The sequence below is a fragment of the Lissotriton helveticus genome, chromosome 1_1 (genome assembly GCF_964261635.1).
Source record: "Lissotriton helveticus chromosome 1_1, aLisHel1.1, whole genome shotgun sequence".
Lineage (NCBI taxonomy): Eukaryota > Metazoa > Chordata > Amphibia > Caudata > Salamandridae > Lissotriton > Lissotriton helveticus.
The window spans coordinates 125,019,027-125,039,823 of NC_136057.1; the positions used below are offsets into that span (position 1 = coordinate 125,019,027).

A 20,797-nucleotide genomic window follows, 5' to 3' on the forward strand; every position below is an offset into this window, starting at 1 on the left:
CTATCGCATCACCACAGCATTACTCAGCACCACCACAGCATCACTCAGGGGCACCACAACATTACTATGCGCTACCACAGCATCACTGAACTCCACAGCATCACTCGTCACCAACACAACATCACTCAGCGCCACCACAGCATCAATCTGTGCAACCATTCAACAACAACTGGCTCAAATATGTTCTCTCAATGTTTCAAGCTTTATTTCAAATGTCACAAAAAGATGTTACTATTTCACTTCTGTTCTTAGATTTACGTCACAATAAAATACACTGAACATAATCTTCACAAACGTTATTTACAAAAGTTTAAGCTATTGCCATTATAAATTACAATAGCTTTTATTTAAGTATTAATTATTAAAACAAATAAAAGCCATTGTTATTTGTAATATCAATATATCTAAGTCACGTAAATACAACACATATTGCATTACAAATGCTATAGGTGTCACATTTGCGAAAGTTAAAACTATTGGCATTGTAAATGACAAAGCTATTCATTTAGCTATTTTCAAAACCAACACATAAATAAAAAATGTGTCATTTACAATACCAATAGCTCAATTTTTCCTAATGCGAGACCTATTGCATTGCAAATGCTTGTTGTGTATAATGGTTAATCTACCGCCAATATGATCTTAGCGGTCGTACGGATGATTGAGAAGTCCTGTGGGTTGAGGAAATTGATAAAAGAGGATGAGTGGTCATTTAGCCGGGTTTCAGTTGGAAAGCGGAAGTCTTCGGCTATTTGAGTGGCATGCTTAACTGCTGACTGACAGTTTAGTAACATGCAGCAACACGTAGGTAGTGATCTTGGACCAGGCTGACAGGGTTGGATGGTTGTTATTTGGGTAGGCCGCCTGGGAGGGCGAGTGGTGTTCAGGGTTCTACTCGTGCCAAGGATGACCTGGATCTGGCAGCGACAAGGCTTGCTCGGGGCATTGTCATACGTGTTGCTCAGCATTTCAGCTTCCCGTTGTGTGATTTCAGTCGTGGTGCATCTATGTTTGAGTTGGTGATGGATATAGGGAATAGTTTGTTTAGGGGTAAAGGGTAGGGGATCAGAGTGTATGTTTGTGGCAGGAACAGTGTTCGCTATAGATGCGTGAAGCTGGGGCAGGAAGTAGGTAATCTTTGCGTTCTTACGAGATTTCATTCAGAATACTGTTGATTGTGAGTTCAAGCTGGGCTGTTGTAGGGATCAGTTGAGTGGCGTTTGGGTCAGTGGTAGGAAGTGGAGTGCGATGGAGCTCGGCTGAGTTCGGGGTGGAGGCCAATGCAGGAGCGGCCCTTGCAGGTAAGAGTGGTGGGGCCGGGTGGGAGGATTCAATAGACGACAAGGAGGGAGGAAATGATTTATTTGATTTTCTCTTGTCGTTGTCTGTCGCATTCCCCCGGCCCTTCATCGCTCTTACCTGCACAGGCCGCTCCTGGGCTAATGTAGTATCCAGCCTGCTGTGGTTGGAGGACTGAGAGGATTCCGGTGGGATAGATAAGTCAAGCTGGGCAGTGGAGGTGTGCCATGCAGAGGGGGCAAGTAGTTTTGGTATCGAAACAGAAGCTTCAGTGTGTCTGGGGATCAGAGAGGCTGTATGGGAGGTAGAGGTGGGGGCAGTGCAAGGGGGTTTGGGAGTAGAAGGTTCAGCTAGAAGATGAGGGTGTGCATGGGAGAGGGTGGTGGTGGGAGCGAATGGCATGGCTCCGCGAGAGCCGGAAAGTGGAAAATAGATAATTTTGTTCAGTGGCTTGGATTAGGATGTTCCCATTTCTGTATATAGTTATGGAGCGATCTCCGCTAAAGTTCTGGGATAGGGATATAGTTTATTTAGATCCATAAGGGACATTGGTAGCATTAGTTACATGAAGGTGTTGAATGACGTTTTCTCTCCTTTTGGCGGGTTTCGTAGTGTAGAAGATGAAGTCCATTTTAAGACTTCCGTGTGTTGGATTGTTGAAGATGTCTGTTATTAGTGTATCTGGGTGTTATTCAAGCATTTTGTGTTTGTACTTTTTAGCAGCATGTTTGGAGAGGTTTTGCAGAAATGAGTTGGGAGCGTATCTTTCCACTCTCCCGAAGTTGAAGTGATACTCAGAAGTTGTTTCTGGGGGTAACCAAAGTTAGACTTCAGGAGAAGCATTCAGAGGTGTGCATAGTGGTCAAGAGGCAGCCTCCAACAGCTGAGATGGCTGCTTGATTGTAACATTGGGGCCTTCAGTGGACGGTTGGTGGGCACTTCTTTGGAAGATTGGGATGTGAGTGTCAGAGGCGTGTGAAAAAGGTCACCAAGGCGATCTGGTAGGATTTCTTTGAGGAAAAGGGGGCCTTGAATGCCGAAAAGCGCCAGAGGGCCTATTGATGTCACTGGGTTCTTAGTGGCCATGGTATCTAGGAGCTGGTGGTTGTGATGGAGTTTATTGGTCAGTCTGCAGAAACCTCCTTTATATTCGAGGGCATATATACAAGTGATAAACCCACATCATAGGTAGTATATCAATATCAGCATAGACTAGTAGACATCACAAAGGATGGGTCACTGCTATAGGCACATGGTAGGATAGGAAGCAGCATCAACTTGAGATGACAGTATGTGCACGAGATAATATTGGAAGAAGATGGGCAAAACAATCCCCATGTAGGCTTAGAATAACAGTGTAGATATAAAAACACAGTTTACTCGCAAGAGAACATCTTGCACTTTAGCATTGTGGAACTTCGTTGAGAGTTCATTTTAATGGTGAGATATGTTAGGAGGGGTCACTAAGTGTCATTGATGTAAATTGTCTCTGACACTATAATTTTGTGGGGGTTTGTTGAGAGTTGTTTTTACTGGCATGAAGTATCAGAAGGGACAGTAGGTGGCACTGGGACCGCATTTATTCTTTTGCGGTCTGGAGTCCAATATTTATACCTGGCGCCCACTTGTAGGAGTTTCTAGAGGCTTCCCCGGCCATGACATGTCAGGCATCCCCTTCCTCCTTGCCCTGGGTCCAGTTTGTCCGGAGTCACAAAAGACCAGTGATAACTCCTTTGTGAGAGTGCTCATGCAGAGCCTTTGTGATGTGCAACTGTGATAAGTGACAGCTGCTCCCCCTCGTTAAGTCAAAGAGGCCTATCCTGCCAACACCTCGCTTCCAAATGAGCAGAGAATACTGAAGCACTCAGCGAAGTCCAATGGCCATGCCTTGTGGCCCGTAAAGGAGTACTGCAAGATCAGAGTTGTTTGTTGTGATTTATTGTTTCCACAATTATTCACCTTTCTTGCGTCTGTTGTGATCCTGAAGGATACCCTGTGAAGAGCCAAGTGCATCGGGTGAAATCCTAAAACAGATTGTGCCTGATAATCTGGCCATGCTAAGTTATTGCAACTTGCTGTAAAATCATACTACTCCCCGGATAAAGTCTTTGTTAGCCAAAACAACAGTAATCAAATCTATTAGCATTCCAGAATGCTCAAGTAGAATGGCGTCTCCGATTTCCAAAAAATGCTGTATGGCGGCAATCTCCGCAGATTTGGGGATACTAGTATATAATGCGCAGAAGTCCAAGGTAACCAGTATGTTGCTGTCAGTCTACTCACATTTTTTTCTTATTGCTCCATCAACCCTACGCCCCTTCTGCTGCATACACCAGAAGCAACACTACAAACAACCCCCTCTCCTTTCGCCGCTTCAGCCGTGCCGTTTAAGGTTTATTTTGTAACTTTAAAGCTGAGTGCGGCGCTCGCTCTTCCCTAGACTCCACCCACTTTTCATCTGTGTTGGACTTGGCCCTTTTGGCAGGTTCACCCCTGAACTTTTTGCCTTAAGCTCTGACATCGTGGTATTGATTTTAGACCTCTGTGCACTTTAGCACTGTGGCCCAGTGTAGAGTGCCTGGGCTCTCTGAGTGCTGTGGTGAGATTGGCCTGCCCTCCCAAAGGAATGCATGGGGGATATGTGTGTCCATGGTAATTCCTGGTATGAGAGGAGTGCAGGGTCAAGTTTAGTATGTATGAACTCGTGATGCACAGATTTATGGTGAGTGGTGGAGAAATGCCACTTTTAGAAGTTGGCATTGCTGTGTGTCTGCCTGCCTGATGTGAATTGCATGTCTGGCTTGTGAGTGACATGGGCTGGATGGTGTGGGTGGCTCCAGGAGACAGGGTGAGTCAGCCCAGTAATGAATAGAGAGATCTGCATGCAGATGGGAGGGAGGAGTTACACCTGGGACCTGAATAGGGCTGTGCCTTCCCTCCACAATGCTGGCTCCGCCTCCTGTGGTGCGTCTGATCACTGAACCCCCACCTAACAATAGGGAAGAGGAGCTCCAAAACCAATTGCATCTGGTTTCCCAAGCCCAATCCTGTAACACAAAGGAAATTGTCCTATAAATGTAGGGGCTATGACCCCATGAAGTGTTACGCTTGTTCTGGGAGGACACTCCGCCAGGAGGAACTGCCGCTGCGTGCTGGCCTGCCTCTCTTCACTTTGCTGGGGTCTCCACAGTACCAAGGACTCTCTTATTTCTGCCTTTTTGAGGACTTTTGTGGCCTAGCGCCTCGTGATCGCTGTATTTGGGTTGCCTAAGGGAAGAGAGGAGGCTGCGAGGGAATCCCGGCGTGTAGGATTCCCCCCTGAGCTCCTTATTGAAGCAGGAGCCCACCTTGCATTTGTGTGTGCTCCCAGCAGGTGCTCACCCCGCAATCATCTTTATTGAAAGAGCGGGTGCCCACCTTGCACTGCTGCTGTTTCCGCGGATTAGTACTTTTTAAAAAAATGAAGCGGGAGCCCACGCCACCGGTTCTGGCCCCCCGCATAAGGGCTGCCACCGAGAACACAGAGGATCTACAAGAGGGGCGTCGCGCTGCCCGTGGTGACCCGGAAGCCAGGCAGAGCGGCCTGGTGGTGGGCGAGGCACTACGCAAGAAACCGGAAGCAGGTGGGAGCCTACCCCGCGCTCCTGTGGAAAAAGTAAAAAGGAAGCAGACAGGAGCCTACCCTGCGCTCCTTGGACCAAAGGAAGCGAGAGACCGCCCGACTAGGTGAGGAGGGGGACAGGGGTGGGAGAGAGACGAGGCACGTTGTCAATGCCTGTTCCCACCCACCGGGACCCAGAGAATTCTGCCAGTGCACCCCAGTGAGTGAGGGGGGCTGAATGCACCGCTGTGTTGGTGCCTGCTTGTGGCATTTTCTCCGCTGCACCGCAGAAGCGGGCAGCTGCAATGTTTTGGGCCCTTCTCCAGTCTAATCTCCAACGAGATTCCCGTGCTCTTCCCCGTGTTGGCAAGATTTTGTTGCAGTTGCCCCGCGTGACAGTGGGAAACTGCAACATTTGGGGCAGAGTTTATTTTCAGAGTCCGAGGGCAGGACTACCATGTACACAGTGCCCGGCCTTATTGCTTGTGGGGCATTGTTTTGGGCGCCAGAGGCACAGTGAGTGCCAGGGCTGCCAGTGCATTCCCACAGCTCCCCTGCGAAGTGCAGGCAGCTGTAACGTTTGGGCCTATTTATTTTGTTGGAGTCCCAGTTGGGGACAGAGGGTGCCAGTGCCCATCTTTTTGTATTTCACAGCTGCCCAGCAAGTAGAAGGCAGGTGCCACGTTTAGGCCAGCATTCCTTTGGGGGCATCTCTGAATGAGGTAGGAGTGAGATGCACTCCTCTGCCCAGCGCAATTGCACACTGAGAATTCCGCTGCATTGGCAGCAGCCCTGACATTTGGAACATAGGGCATTAGAGCCCCTGAGAAGGCCAGTTGGCCAGGGGCACTAATAGGTTTGTAGGGCGCCAGGCCCTAAGGTGATTTATGAGTATGAGGTCTATCCTAATGTGTTTATGCCTAATGAGATAGTGTAATGTGTGTATGCCCGAAGTGATGCAGACATAATGTGTTTATTACAGGTGATAATGCTGAGGTCATTTTGGTACCAGTAGTTACTGGTTGTTTCATTACTTGTGTTTTACTTACCTGTTCTGATGGTTATGACCAGGGCCTGATTGGCCTGGTCCTGTATATAATCCCCTGTGAATATTGCCTAGTGCCAGTTGGCACAGTGTATATTATGTAATGATGTTTCAAATGTGTTTTTGACAATACAAAGGCTATTTTTCTATATAACCTTGTTTGGAGTTCCTTTTGTGGTGTGTCTAGGGTGTTGCTGCTTTACAGATTGCCTCCGGGATAAGCCTGACTGCTCGTGCCAAGCTACCAAGGGGGTGAGCAGGGGTTATCTTTGGCGTGTAACTCCCTTGCCCTGCCTAGAGTGGTGGTCTCTGCCTGGCTTTGGTGCAAGCCTTAGCCAACCAGAGATCCCATTTCTAACATTGGTAGTCAGCGGTGAGGATAGGACTTGCGTTTGGCAAGTACCACAGCGACAACTTGTTGCTCTACAACCCTGCATTTAGATAATCACGTGTTTGGGGATTATTGCTTCCGAGTTTTATTTTATTGTTTTCTCCTAAAAGTGTCATTTTTGAATTACGTACCCCTGTTGCAGCTCTTGCACTTAGGTCTCCTGTGTTGCTCGTGCCTCTGAGCGTCCTGCCAAAATGGACTCTGCCTTTAATTTCTATGGTCTGTTTAGATACAGTATGTGGGAGTTGGTGGGGTTCTGTGAGGAGAGAAACATAGCAGTGAGTGGGTCAGACACCACGTCAAAACTTCGGAAAAACCTGATCCAATGGAAAAAGGACGAATGGGAACATGAGCACAATGAGGAGATGAGGGCCCTGGCCGCCCGCCAAGAGGGTGGTGGGTCTGAGGGGGGGTGCCTGTGGAGTTTGAAGGGGATGAATAAAATGACAGGATTGGGACGCAAGTAGATAGTGAGAACCCCATAGATAGGGAGTCTCTAGCTGGGTCAGTGTCAGGGGCAGTACCCCATCCCTTTCCCTATCCCCAGAGGAGTGGGTAAATAGGAGGGAAGAAAGGGAGCATCAGCTGGCTTTGGAGAAGCTCAGGTTAGAGCATGCCAAGGAGAAAGCGCAGCTGAGGGTGGAGGAGAAAAAGCTAGAGACCGAAAGGGTCTTAGCGCAGGAGAAGATGGCGGAGACTGAGAGGGCCTTCGCCAGGGAGAAATTAGCTCTGGAGAGTAGATTATCCCCTGAGCGCAGTTGTGGTTTTCTGGATTCACCAGTGAGGGTGGGGTCCAGTGGTGGCAGAAATATGGAGTCCAGTGCAGGAAGTCCCATTCCCAGTTCCCAAAGTATAGTACCTTGTTCCCAAGAATAGGAGTACAGGTTGAAGTTCAGGGGCAGTAAGAAACTGTCTCACCAGTCGTGGGGGGAGTTTGCGGATGAATGTTATGATGCACTGGTTGATTGGGTGACAGTTAACCCAGAACATGATTTTGAGGGACTGATCAATATGGTTATCAAAGAGCACATGCTCAGTCGTTGTTTGCCGGGGTTGTGCCAACACCTGTTGGAGTGCGAGTCCTTTAATCCTTGGGAACTTGCACAGGAGGAACACTTCTGGGTAAGTGCCCGAAGTTCTGCCACAGCATTGGAGAGTGATTCCAAAAGTAGCGGCTTGGGTATCTTCCCGTCCTGTGTGGGGGGAAAGGTTCAGTGTAGCCCAGCTAGGTCCCAGTGTAGTGGGAGGGGTGTAGGGGCTCACGTCCTGTCTCCGTGGAGTAGGAGTGAGTGTGGGACTGTGTGTCCCCAGGTGCCCGAAACCCAGTCTCAGGGCATGAAGGGTTCCCTAAGGGGAGACCAGGGTGAGGGCCTAGGCTGTACTAGGAAGCCATTTGAGGGGGATCTCCTAGTGTTAGGAGACCCTGGAGCATCTTTAACGGAGCTCCAGTGGTTCTGGTGTCTGGTAGTACCGCTCCAGTTGGGAGGGTGCAGAAGTCCGGATTGAGGGGTGAGAGGGGGATGTGTTCCCCAGGGAAAGAACCAGTGGGTCAGGGGCCAGCCAGAAGGACTGAGTCACCATTGAATGGCAATGGTGACACCACTTCTGTCCTGGGGGATCTTCGCGTGCTGTCAGATGAACAGGTGTAGGGAGATCTGCGCCAGGCAGACTTTCACACGACACATGAGTCATGTGTTACCCTCATGGGGTTGAGGCTGTGTGCGCCCCCAAAAGTCCTGGCGTACCAGGCAAGTGTTCAACCGTTGGTCCCTGGGTTGGTAGGACAGGTTCAGGATCTGCCTGACCTGGAGAGAGGGACATCTGTAACCAGTGTCTTGACCAGTTTGATTTTCAGGGGTACCGCTCCAGTTGAGAGGGTGCAGAACTCTGGAAGGGGGTGCAGAGGGAGGGAGCCCTTGCCTCTGACCCTAGTGCAACCTGAGGGTTTAGACCCTAGGTTTGGAGACCAGTTGCTGGGGAGAGGTCCTGAACTGGTGGGAGAGTTGTGTTCTGGGGGGGCCTCTCAAAGGAGGAGAGTGCTGAACCCTAGGAGGAGAGGTAGGGGGAGGAAAGCCTCGCCCATGACTTCTGGTCAGCCTGAGGGTGCGGACCCTAGGCTGGAGGATCAGTGGCTGTCTAGAACTGCCCTTATGAGGGGAAGAGTGGAGAATGGGTACTATATGCCATGGGTAACTACCCCCACTCTGTGGATGGGCAAGGACCAGTGCCATCTGGGTGGCCTAGGGCCTGGTCCTGGCCGCGGACAGCTAGGAAGTACCAGTGGGGTAGCCTAGTTGGTCCTTAGAGCTTTTACAAAGGGTACCACATGGGTTCACAGTGGCGTAGAACAGGAGGGTTTCCTAAGGCCAACAGAAGCAAATTCAGCAATAATAGGAAGGGTGAAGGCACCAGTTTGGGGGTGACCCTGTAGAGAGGGCAATGTCTACCAAATTCAATAGCTGTTTTTTTCAGTGCAACTAACAGGCTTATTCTTGCAGCAGTAGCATCGAACCTTCATGAGTGACTTCAGAGGTATATCATCGGTAAGGACGTAAGCGCTGGAGAGATGAGTTAAAGGCCGGTGTAGAACGTTGAGTTCTGACGTACACGCAGTGTAATCAAGATGTGTTCGACTACTCTCCATGTGTGGCTTGGTTATTGGTGAGTACCTGGGCTGGAAGGAAGCTATAACTGGTGACAAGACAGGGGAAACGAAGCCTGTACACTAAAAGGGCTCTTACAGAGAGTTTGCTGTGGTCCAGCACACTGCTCGTGCATGCCATATGGGCCTCAGTTGAAGTGCAGAATCGATGCTGGCACTGGTGGAGTCTCAGTGCAATGCCAGCCTGAATAAAATGCTTAAAGATAAAGACAGCGACACTGAAAGTCTACATGTCGCTGGACAGGAACTGAATGAAACAGCTTCTAATAGAATATATGGCGCCATTACGCAAATGAATACGAGTATGCTATGTGGAGTAAGAAAACTAAAGGTGGACAAGGAAAGCACACAGAAATAGTTCAGTACACATTACACTGAAATTCACATGCTATGAAGCGGAGATTAACCAGGTGTTTGTGAAGAAACATTTCAGCACAAAATCGACCACTGTTATCTGCTGTCATGTACTTGTAGTGTACAAAGATTTATCTCCTTCCCGAAACCATCAACAAATCATCGTCTTACAACATGCTGGAGAGAAGTCCCAGAAAGAGGGTCGGGTTGGGGGTGCTGAGTTTCCCCAGACGAAGCGGCCCACCACCAAAGCTGCTGCATAAGGTGCCCAGAACAACTCCTTAGACAGCCATAGCATACAGAGCTCCGATGGAGAGCCAGGGTGAGATCCAAGCTCCAAAAGTCCTTAAGGCTGACCCCGAAGCCAGCACATCAAGAGGCGCTAGAGAAGCTCTGTCTGATCAAGTTCCACAGGGAGTGCCTGAGAGACCACTACTGTCCTCCAATGTATACACGGCTGCTGCATTCTTGAAACCGCCAACTGTGTTTGATATTGCAAAAAAACAGAATATTGGCTATCGATGGATGGATAGAGACTTTTGAAGAGTTCATAGATGCAATAGATGAAAAAGAGTATAAAGTATCCTGAGAAACATATCCGGTGAAGGAGGAAAGAAGCCATGAAAAAGAATGTACAAGAAGGTGAAAAGACATATGAGCAAATGTAAAAGGCCTTTAATGTCAAGTTTAAGCCAGTGCCAAATGTGAATTATAAAAGATATATATTCATCCAGAGACCAGGTTAGACCATTGATGAGTTTGTTGAAAGACTGGATGTTTGGTAAAGCACTGTAAATTCAATTAATTTATGATGAGGAGGCTACCCTCCTCAGAGTGATCAATGGATGTCTGTCGTAAGAATTTCAACGACGAATGCTGATGGAAACTGAGCTTGTATCAAGTCCTCAAGGCTGCTTGCGTTGACTAGCGTACTTATAGCCAAGTGACTGACATGGAGGCTGTAGATGCCCAAAATGCGTCGGTCATGAACACGAAAAGTAAGCCAAGGTACAAGGCAGAGGGACACAAGGTCCTGTCTCCACAGAAAAACAAAACATGTTACAGATACCGACTGTCATTTCCACATGAAGGTAAATGTTCCGCCATTTGACAGATATGCATAGACTGTGGTAAAGCGAATCATTTCATCACGACTTGCAACGTGAAGATAAAAGTAAGTGTGTTGCAGCGTGAAGACAAAATGTCCGACCAAACGCTACATCAGTGACATTCGACGTACTCCCACAAGGCTAAGCGGTCACACCAATTGAGGCAAATCGACGCAAAATTAAGTTGATAATCGTGTCTAAATCATCGTGACAGAATTCCTCCGTGTGTGTTTACAATGAAAGGGACCATGACAATTGTGCAATATTAATGTTTACTGCAAAAAGGCATGCACATATGAGGCTAGTCAAATGTGAGAAAAAATCCAAAGTGAAGACAATTCAACATGAAGACAGCTGTGCGTCGATAAATATTATGCCACTGGAGATGTATCACGAATTATCTCCGGTACCACAACTTTACGAATTCAAAGACTAAAGTATACTCATGGGCTGCCTCAACGCCCTTCAAAAGTCAAATAACAAATTTGTAGCCACGATGAAACTTAAGAAAACTGTGGTGAATGCGCCTATTCATGTACTTAAAGGAACAGCTTAGTGTTTGCTGAGTTTCAATAGTGCTGCTGACATGGGACTGATATCATAAACTACACTATGAATGCTCATCGTGAAATTGTAAGTCAATTTCCTTCATTATTTCATGGGTCGGGAAAACTCAAACATTCTATTTTGCGCAGACCGAGGAAGGAGGGGGGTGTGGGGCTTCCCGACATTCAATTGTATTACAAAGCAGCGCAACTCCGAGTATTGGTAGAATGTACACAACAAGAGTCAGAAAAACACTGGTTACATATGGATCGGAGCGTTGCAAGGAGGACGATCTGGGATTTGGTATGGAGGCCCAAGAGCGACAGGCCCAAAAATGTTTATATCAGCACCCCAACCCGCACTACTTTGAAGGTTTGGGACTCGGTTTCCAAGGATGACAAGTGGACTACCTTTCTCTCCCCTTTTACGCCAATACACTTGAATCCTGCTTTCCCCCCAGCGCTAGAAGAGGGTCCCTTTGAGGCTTGGAAGGATGGAGGCTGCCTTGCATTAACACATATCTTCCATAACTTCGATCTGCTCACCTTTGACAATTGTAGGAGGGACTATGGGGTTGGGGACAATGAACGGTATCATCACGCACAACTACTTCACTGGGCACTATCTCCTCAGGTGAGAGACGCAGCTACACGGCCCCTCACGAAATTTGAGGCCTTTCTCACCAAGACCTCCTCCATGAAGGGTGTCATATACATATACGGGTTCTTACTTTCCACTGTGATTTCTCCTAGACCCCGATACATGTCCATGTGGGAGGGAGTCCTTCGACAAGAAATCACCGAGGAGGAGTGGACGCATTTATGGTCAGATATCGCAAAGTTTAATCACTCCTTGGAACTTAGGAAGGCGCACATGAAAACCATGATGGATTGGTACCTATACCCAGCCAAGCTGAGGCAGATATTCCCTGGTACCTCTGACAGATGTTGGAGGGGATGTGGGCTACTAGGACTTTCAGCATATCTGGTGGGACTGCCCCAGCATCCGTCCGTTCTGGGAGGAAATTCTTGCCCATATTAAAGAGATGTTGGGTTACTTCATCCCTACACCGATGGCTACTACCCTACTAGGTCTCTGTGATCCAAGTCTTGAACATCAGACTAAGGCAGATAAAAAGATTGTGTGGCTCTGCATTGCGGCGGCCAAGCTCACCCTGGCTGCGGCGTGGAAAAGGAAGGAGGCGCCGGCCACCTCCCGCTGGCATTCGCGCCTATGGAAGCTACTGAGTCTAAAGCGGATGGCTGACATCTTTAGGGATGATTTCAAGAACTTTGAATTCCGCTGGGGCCCATTGGTCGCTTTTCTTTTCAAGGGTCTTCCGTCTGCAGTGTGTCCTGCTAGTGTTGGAGCCCTCCACCTCTTACAGCTATAAATCCCTGACAATATGTGTACTTGACCTCCGTCTTTTTTAAGTTGCTACCACCACTGGGGAGGGGGAGGGTTTTGGGTGGGGAGGGGGTTCCGTATTTTGTTGTTGTTTGTGTGTTTGTTCCTTCTTATCATTTCTTTTACGACAATGCCCACAAGGGAAACTACTTGGTCAAGCACTCCGATTGACATTCCGCAATGCAGTGGCTATTCATTTTAGCCTTGGGACTGTAGGCCACTATACGAGCCACCGGGAGTGCGATTGCCTTGAGCCTTCGCAACTTCTCCTCTTCATTTGGCAGGTCGCATGGTATACCCCGTTTCTGTCAGAAGCTGTATCCTTCAGAGAGCTAGCTTCTGTGATAGGGGTCCTGCTTATTTGGGGTTTTGTCTTGCTCCACCATGTTGCATTTGGGCTTTGGTTTAATTGCTACCCCCTGCGTGTGAAGATGAGCGGGATTGTAGCATCTTTCTGTTTTAAATAATAATAAACATAACTTTGACCAAAAAAAATAGACGAGTTGCGTTTCACTTACAAGAAGCTGTTGAAAAGAAACTTCATTTTTTTACTTATACATGACATCATTGAAAGCTCCATTGGTCCGACACCATGGCTTTCTCCCAATGTAACAGTGCCTAAAAGAGACAGGGAAGGAGCTGTATGCATAAGTGTTGACATGCGTCAGGCCAACAAGACAACTGAGCGAGAGAAACCTCACAGTCCGCACATTGTTGATATAATAACTCAATTGAATGGCGCAGAGTTCTTCTCTCGACTCAACCTAAATAAAGGATCTTACCAATTGGCACTTGAAGAAAAATCCAGGTACGTTGCAACCTTTTCTACGCATATTGGTTTGTTTTGCTACGAGCGATTGAGATTTGGTATATCCTCTGCTGCAGAACTTTTCCAAGTCGTAATTTGACTTATCATTTAGCCTGTAGTAAATGCATTTAACTGTAGTGATATATTGGTATTGTGGGGCTGCACAGAAAGAGCATTACAAAACTCTCATGCAAGTATGTCGTTTGCTGAATGATGCAGCCTTAACTCTGAATGCTGACAAATGTGAATTCCACAAGAAAAGCTTGAAATTCTTCAGCCATGTCTTTTGTGATGGGGGTATGAAACTTGATCCAGCTAGCGTGCAAGCATTGTCTACTGCAAATCCCCCACAAGGCATTTCTATGATACAGTCATTTCTTGGAATGGTCAATTACTGTTCTAGATACATACAAGACTTTGCTATGGTCATTGCACCAGAACTAACCAAAAAGTATGTATCTTTTCATTGGTCACGTGAGTGTGAGAAGAGCGTCCAAAAAATCAAACAAGCCATTGAGAGCGCCATTGAAATGCCCGACTTTGATCTCAAACTCCATACAGAGGTTGTAGTTGATGCTAGCCCTGTAGGGTTTGGTGCAATCCTTGCACAGCACAAGGGACCGCAAAATGCCTGGAGACATATCGTGGTACATGCCAGTTAGAGCCAGTCACAAACTGAACGTGCATACTCGCACCCTGAGAAAGAAAGTGTGACACTGGTTTGGGCTTGTGAATAATTTCCATGTGTTTGTGTATGGAAAGCCCTTCACATTAGTGGCTGATCACCAAGCATTGTTAATGGTATTTGGGAATCCCACAGCAAAAATGCCTCCTCGAATTGAGCATTGGGGTTTGAGGTCACAAGAATTCAACTAAACGATTCTTCATCATCCAGGGAAAGATCAGAAACTGGCTGATTATGCCCTGGTACCCCATGTAAGACAGTGGAGAATTACATCAAATTTATTGTGAAATCGAGCACATCAACTGCCATGTCTTGCAAGCAAATTGCCACTGCCACAAGCCAAGGTAGTGGCATGTCAAGATTAAAAGTTGTGGAACCAGTATTCTAGACCTCTCACTAATGACAGTGAGTATATGAAGTTCAGAAATGTAAGAGATGAACTTTCAGTAACGCAGGAAGGCCTCATTCTGCAAGGTACACAGATTGTTATTCACCAAAGTCTCTGACAACAAGTAGTGCCAAGAAGGAGATCGAGGAATAGTTGCCACTAAGAGAGCTCTCCATGATCGAGTCTGGCTTCCGTATCTTGACAAAAGGGTCAAAAAAGAATTGAAGACTTGTCACATATGCAACTGTCTTTCATCTCAAGTTAGTCAGCAACCTTTGATTATGTCAGAATTGCCACATCATGCTTGGGAGAGAATTGCTATTGATTTTGTATGGCCCTCCAGAGACTGGACATCATCTTCTAGTTATTGTTGATCAATACTCACATTTTTCATTGGTAGAAGACCTTTCATCCACTACATATGAGCAGGGTTATTCAAAACCTAGATGGCATCTTTGTGTCATGACTTGTACCTGCAATCTTAAAATCTGACAACAACCCACCTTTTAATAGTCGAGAATTCAAAAACGTTCTAAATCACCGCAATATAAAGCATCAAAAAAAGCACCCCCCTTTGACCCCAGGCCAATGGTCTGGTAGAACGCCTCATGAGTGCTCTAAAGAAAGCTGTTCAGCATTCTACATTGGGGAAGCTCGACCTCGAAGGTGTTTTGAACACTATTCTTTGAGGTTACTGTTTGACCCCCTCACTCAACCACAGAGGAAACCCCTGCAACTATCATGTTTGGAAGAGTCATGACAACCAAGCTTTCCCAATGGAAGGGGCTGGGTGTGACAGGGGATACATCTGCATTCATCTGCATGCTGATAGTCTTCTGGGGCTGGGAGAGAGGTGATTCACACTTACATTTGAATAGGTTGTGTCCTGCCCTCCCTCAAAGGGCTGATTTACCCCCTACTGATCGTCTGGAGCCAGGAATGGGCTGCAAGGGACTGTTGCACACTTCTGAGGGTTCATTTGAAGTCACCCGTTCATCAAAGACATTTTTGAGTATATGTACTGGAGCTCTGATCCCATGTTTTTAGACGCTTCATGGGACTGGTAGCCAGACACTGTTGGCTCTACAATCTGCTCATTGCCATGAGGACTGCTGTGCTGCCAGGACCAACAACCATTTCAACTAACTGCCTTGTTGTGTTGACCTGCTGCAGCTGGGCTGCAGGAGGGACTACCAATTTGCAACCTAACTGTATGTGCTGTCTGCTGCCTGCCATCTGCCCCGAACTGCTCTCCAAGGGCTTGTTTGCTTGCCCCCTGTTTTCTCGAGATCTCAGGGCCATCAAAGACTTTGTTGCCTCTTTTCTCCAAGACCTCTGCTGGGTGAGACCATTTTACAAGGGCTAGCATGTCGCCAGTGCTCCCTTCTGCACCAAGGTAAAACTTTGTGCATTACAGGACAGTGCACCATGGGACTACAGTGCAGCCCTCTGACCAGGGGAGTGCCTTTGTGCATTCTAAGGAAGTGCTCCATGTTTTACAAACCAGCATGTGGTGAGCATTTTTTCTCTAGCGTGAACAGCGTTGTTTCGCCTGGAGGCTTTATTAGATAAACAAACACATCCTTGAGCCAGCGTGCTCACTGCAGCTGAATTGTATTGTGACCCTCACCCCTGGAGTCTGGCAAGATATCGCCACCATCAGATGCCACCAAGAATAAACTAGTGTGGCCCCTCTGGTCGTGAGACTCGAGGAACAGCCCCCCGAAGACTTGTACTGCTCTGAGGTGGTACAGTGCAGCGTCTAAGGCTGTAGAGCTACAGGAGCTGCACAAAGCCTTCAAGGCAGGCGTTTCGACGACACGTTGTTCTGTAACATGCGGTGGGCCAGCATTTTGAGGCTCATTCCAGACAGCCTTGCCCTCTGGTTTTAACGCGTATACTGCACGAAGCTCGCAACATTGGGTCCCACTCCCGAGACATGACAACATTGTTAGCAAGTTACAGATGCCCTGAGGACAATGACCCTGCACCCACAAAGGTACTGTGAGGCGGGTTGGGTCCAGAAGAGTGGTAAAGCCTCCCTGCTCTCCTTCACGGGGGGCTTGGTTTCCCTTGGGCAAATAGACGCGAGTCAAGCGGCCCCGGAGGGCTCTGGACTCGCAAGAGCGCGAGGGGCATTTCTTGTTCAGCATTGTCTCAGCTCTGGAGATGACCTCAAGAATGATGCAGGGCTGTCCATAGAGGAGAACTGCTGTAAGACTCAAGCTCAATTTCTGTTTAGCATTTAGTAGGTGCTCCTGCACCCTACGTTTGGTTTCTAACTGCAATCACTTCAACCACGTTCACTACAGTTACCATATGAAGTGTAATAGGAGCGCAGGTGCGCTATGACCTATGTTTTCATAGTAATTTGTGTTTTTCTCTGTCAAACCTGCATTATTTGCACTAACGGTGTGATTTATGTCATTTTGGTCTTGTTTGATATACAATATAGAATTTATTTTCACCTATTCCTGCGTGGATTCTCTTTTGTGGTTTACTCACTGTGTTGCTGCGCGAGTGTGTTGCACAAAAGCTCTGCACGTTGCATCTTTAAACTAGCCTGACTGCTCTGCTCCAAGCTACTAGAGGGTGAGCGCAGGTTATCTCAGGTGTGTGTCTGGCTTACCCTGACTAGAGTGGTGGATTCTGCCTGGCTTAGGTGCCTACCCTAGCCAACCAGAAAGCCCGTGTCGAACAGTGGTTCTTGTGAATCACTTGAATTCCCAGCATGCTCCTTCTGCAGGACTAGGTCAACGTACTTTATGTAGGAGGACTAGCCTCCATTTGTGTCTCAAAGGGAAGTATGACTCTTTTTCCTAGAACATACATTTTTCCCTTGAATTGTAACTGTTCACTTCTCCATATTATACCAATGCAGCTTTTTCAAGAAATATTTTCTTCATGTAATTTTCAATGTTTTTTCTATTTTGCAGAACAACAATCACATCTAGAAAGTATGAATGGGAAAGAAATCCATAAAGGTCCCGGAGGCAAGATGAATTTTACTCAAAATATCTACTTAAAGAAACGTCGCAGAATGCACATGAGGGAGAGACGCTTTGCTTGTAATGTGTGTGACAAAGGATTTATCAATGAGACACTTCTTGTGAGGCACAAAAAAGGACACACCAGCCTCAGGCCATATCCCTGCGAAACGTGTAAAAAGTGTTTCACTCAAAAGGGAACTTTTTTACAGCATCAAAGAACACACACTGGAGAGAGGCCTTATCACTGCACAGTTTGTTCCAAGCGCTTTGCTCATAAGAAAAACCTTGTACAGCATCAAAGCGTACACACAGGAGAGAGGCCTCATCACTGTACTGTATGTGCCAAGAGCTTCACTCTAAAGAAAACTCTTCTTCAGCATCAACGCATACACACAGGAGAAAAGCCTTTTCGCTGCACCTTGTGTGAGAAGAGCTTCAGTCAAAAGACAAGTCTACTACAGCACCAAAGAAAACACACAGGGGAGAAACCTTATCACTGCACTGTGTGTTCCAAAACCTTCTCTCAGAAGGCGACCCTTGTACAGCATCAAAGAACACACACAGGAGAGAGGCCTCATCATTGCACTGTGTGTTCCAAAACCTTTTCTCAGAAGACAAACCTTGTACTGCATCAAAGAACACACACAGGAGAGAAGCCTTATCACTGCACTCTGTGTTCCAAGCACTTTGCTGATAAGTCGGCCCTTGTACGTCATCAAATTGTACACACAAGAGAGAAGCTTTATCACTGCACTGAGTGTTCAAAACGCTTTTCTCGTAAGGAACACCTTGTACTGCATCAAAGTGTACACACAGGAGAGAAGCCTCACCACTGTACTGTGTGTTCCAAGCGCTTTGCTTATCAGGGATCCCTTGTACGGCATCAAAGCGTACACACATGAGAAAAGCCTTTTCACTGCACTGTGTGCGAGAAGAGCTTAAATCAAGTCAAGTCTCGTAACACCAAACACACAGGAGAGAAACCTTATCACTGCAAAGTGTCTTCCAAGCTCTTTTCTCAGAAAGAAAGGCCATGTATGGCATCAAAGTGCGCTTTTAAAATTGTATTTTGCACTTTTCCCCCTTTGAGTGTTTTTTTAAAAAAAGACCGTACTTTGCACACTTCTTCTGCCACTTACCGCATTTCGGACCCTGAGCCCTCGCAGCCGATTAGGCGCTGCCGCGGGACCGAGGCAGGGCTAGCCGCCATTCTGGGAGGAATTTTCGCTTGCGGACTAGTTGTTTGTCAGTACCGCCCCCCTTGTGCTTAAAATCACGCTGGTTATCCTTGCGCGCCAATTTCAGACTTGCACACTTTCCTGAGGCGCAGCCGGGAAAGCTAGTCTTTGTGTTTGTTTTTAATTGAGCTCTTTTAAAATTGTATTTTGCACTTTTCCTCTCTTTGAGTGTTTTTAAAAAAAGACCGTACTTTGCACACTTCCCCTGCCACTTACCGCATTTCGGACCCTGAGCCCTCGCAGCCGATTAGGCACTGCCGCGGGACCGAGGCAGGGCTAGCCGCCATTCTGGGAGGAATTTTCGCTTGCGGACTAGTTGTTTGTCAGTCCCACCCCCTTTCCGCCTCTATAAATGTTACTCATTGGCATGGCGCAGCGGGCGCGCCAAAGGCAAGCCCGTCTGCGCCCGTCTGCGCCCGTCCGGGCCTGGACGTCGCCTCTCGCCAAAACCGCTGGGCAAAAACCTAATGACTATTTTGTCTACGGACGAGAGACTCTCTTGTCATTGAATCCAGGTGCTGGGGACTGCTGTAAGTTTACCTCTCAGATGGGGGAAACAGATTTGAAGTGCTCTACTTGCAAATTTAGCACACCCGCTCCTGGACTCGCTTAAGTATCAGCGAAAAGAGCCCATCTAGCCCAACTTAAAATCTATCAACTTAACGTGAGATCTCTGGTCAAGCACCACATGGAAATCCATGATATTATCTCTGAGTAGTCCCCGGATATTCTTTTTGTTTGTGAAACATGGCTTAAGGACGACATGATAGCGATACCCAATCTAACCCTCCCCCTGGGCTATTCGATTAGCACCATTATTCGGGAGTCCAGGGGTGGGGGCATTGCAATTATTTATAAATCTCAGTACCCCTGCTCTTTCTCCAAGGATAATATCAAGGAATGTGAAAGCGCCCGTTTTAGGGTAGAAATTAGTGTGCATTTCACCTTCTCTGGACTGTTTATTTACCGCTCCCCAGGGCCGGCCACCCAATTTATTGAGTCATTGGTGAATACGGCGAGTGCTTTGGTTGTAGGCTCTGCTAATTTCACGATCCTGGGCGATCTTAATCTTCATTTTGATATGCTGCAGGATAATGTCATACGTACTCTGCTAGAAGACCTGGATGCGTTGCAGTTGGAACAATTAGTGTCCGAAGCCACACACATAGCCGGACACGTTTTAGACCCGGTCTTCTCTAATATCCCAGCCGAGAACATAGCTAAGCCCAAGCCCATGGGATGGACCGATCATTTCCTGATTGAAATAGGGATATCCATTTCAGATTCTTTTAGACGTGACACTGAGAATAAGGTCCTTAGACGCCCTTGGCATAAACTGAGACTTGTTGCTTTTCATACCTTCCTCTTGGCTAACCCCCTAGGAGACATGGCGAACCCTGAGAGGGCTTACACCGCGCTCTGCGATTGGATAGTAAAGGGCTTAGATACCTTTATTCCCGAAAAATGGACCAAGGGGCGCTCTTCCAACTCAAGCCCCTGGTACAATGAGTCTCTGCAAACCCTCAGAAAAGCTTGCAAGAAAGCAGAACGTACATGAAGAAGGGATTACATGGAGGAAGATAAAGCAATCAATATGTCCAAAATCAAGCTTTATCATAAAGCTATTGGTGCGGCACGTGCGGCTTTCTATGCGAAGGAAATACATTTAAGCCCGAATCCGACAAAATGTATATTTAAAATTTTTAAAGAGCTTAAGAGCAGCAAAGTGGCCCCACCGAGTGTTATATCCACACAACACTTGAAAAAGTCCAAAAGATCTATCAATCCTTTCCGCATGTGGTCTTAGACACCACTTCCTTACCGGTTAGAGAGGAGTCCGGCCTACGCTATCAGCAATCCCCGAGATCTCTGAGGAGGAATTTACCAAACTGGGTGGTAAAATAAAATCTGGCTCCCTCTCTGACCCTATGAGGCCGCCCCAATTTATTGAATCATTTTCGGTGCTCCGTCAGCCGCTATGCCAAATATTGAACCTATCCTTCTCCATGGCTACAGTTCCAGTTGCCTGGAAAGAGGCCTGGGTGTCTCCTAGTATCAAGAAGCCGACGGTAGACCCCTCTAAACCTGAGAATTTTAGACCAATCTCACTTCTCCCTTGGGCTGCCAAGATCGCAGAAACCCATGTCAATAACACCCTATCTCAATTCCTGAGCTGCCATAATATTCTGGACCCATCTCAGAACGGTTTTCGGCCAGGCCATAGCACGGAAACGGCCCTGCTAGCCACCACAGAACATCTTCAGACTATCTTGG

At 47.3% G+C, this 20,797-nt stretch overlaps 1 pseudogene across 1 annotated transcript in view; it reads left to right on the plus strand.

Moving 5' to 3' along the window:
* LOC144767973 (uncharacterized) overlaps window positions 1-19,477 on the plus strand; it is a 51,390-nt pseudogene extending 31,913 nt beyond the window's left edge. The window contains exon 2 of the transcript XR_013598407.1: window positions 17,232-19,477. The product of XR_013598407.1 is annotated as an uncharacterized LOC144767973 (transcript). The remainder of the gene's footprint in view (window positions 1-17,231) is intronic.
* The last annotated feature ends 1,320 nt before the right edge of the window (window positions 19,478-20,797 follow it).